This window comes from Sinocyclocheilus anshuiensis, unplaced genomic scaffold (assembly GCF_001515605.1).
Source record: "Sinocyclocheilus anshuiensis isolate Anshui unplaced genomic scaffold, SAMN03320099.WGS_v1.1 scaffold991, whole genome shotgun sequence".
Classification (NCBI taxonomy): Eukaryota; Metazoa; Chordata; class Actinopteri; order Cypriniformes; family Cyprinidae; genus Sinocyclocheilus; species Sinocyclocheilus anshuiensis.
The window spans coordinates 461,229-462,250 of NW_015547702.1; the positions used below are offsets into that span (position 1 = coordinate 461,229).

The following is a 1,022-nucleotide window of genomic DNA, read 5'->3' on the forward strand; positions in this document are numbered from 1 at the left end:
CGTTGCAATAGTCCAGCCTGGATAGAACAAGAGCTTGAACAAGGAGTTGTGAAGCATGTTCCGAAAGAAAGGGCCCGATCTTCTTGATGTTGGATAAAGCAAATCTGCAGGACCGGGCAGTTTTAGCAATGTGGTCTGAGAAAGTCAGCTGATCATAACATAACTCCAAGGTTTCTGGCTGTTTTTGAAGGAGTTATGGTTGATGTGCTTAACTGGATGGTGAAATTGTTGCAGAGATATGAAAAGCAATGTTTCTGAATGACAGAACCTAGTGATGCCATGTAGACAGAGAAGAGAAGTGGTCCAAGAACTGAGCCCTGAGGCACCCCAGGTGTTAGATGTTGCGACTTGGACACCTCACCTCTCCAGGATACCTTGAAGGACCTATCTGAGAGGTAAGACTCAAACTTCGTTCAAGTGTTTTTGGTTCGTTGAAGTGTTTTTGCAATGAAAGGAAGAAGGGAAAGCGGTCTGTAGTTCTCTAAAAGAGATGGGTTAAGGGTGGGTTTCTTAAGTAGTGGGGTTATACGAGCCTGAAGAGAAGGGTGTGAACGAGTGTATGTTTGCTGGTAAGATGTGCTTGACAGATCGTGGTGTGGAAAATTGTGCACTGATGGTTTTAATTTTATTAATGAAGAACGTGGCAAAGTCGTCAGCTTTTAAAGAGCATGCGGGAGTTAGACGAATTGTTAATTTTGTTATGATAGTATGTCTTTTTAGCAGTGGAGACATTAGCAGAGAAGGAAGAGAGGAGTGATTGATACATATTAAGGTCAGTGGTACGGGCTGGCCTGGAAGACAAGGGGCAGACAAGTGTCTAAACAAGATCAGTAGCACTCTTAGCATCAAGAGATGCTAACTGTTTAGGGGGAGGAAGGGAAGATGAAACCATAGCAGATAGCCGGGAGGGTGAGAGTTGAGCGTAGGTTACGTAGAAAGATGACATGTGCAGGGGTATGTGTTGTGTCAGGAACCATGTTGAGGTTAAGAGTGAGGAGGAAGTGATCCGAGGTGTGCAGTGG

General features: G+C 44.5%; 1 protein-coding gene across 1 annotated transcript in view; it reads left to right on the forward strand.

Moving 5' to 3' along the window:
• Positions 1 to 1,022, forward strand: part of LOC107703913 (type II inositol 1,4,5-trisphosphate 5-phosphatase-like) — a 38,496-nt gene that overhangs the window by 1,020 nt on the left and 36,454 nt on the right. The gene's annotated exons all lie outside the window — the stretch shown is intronic.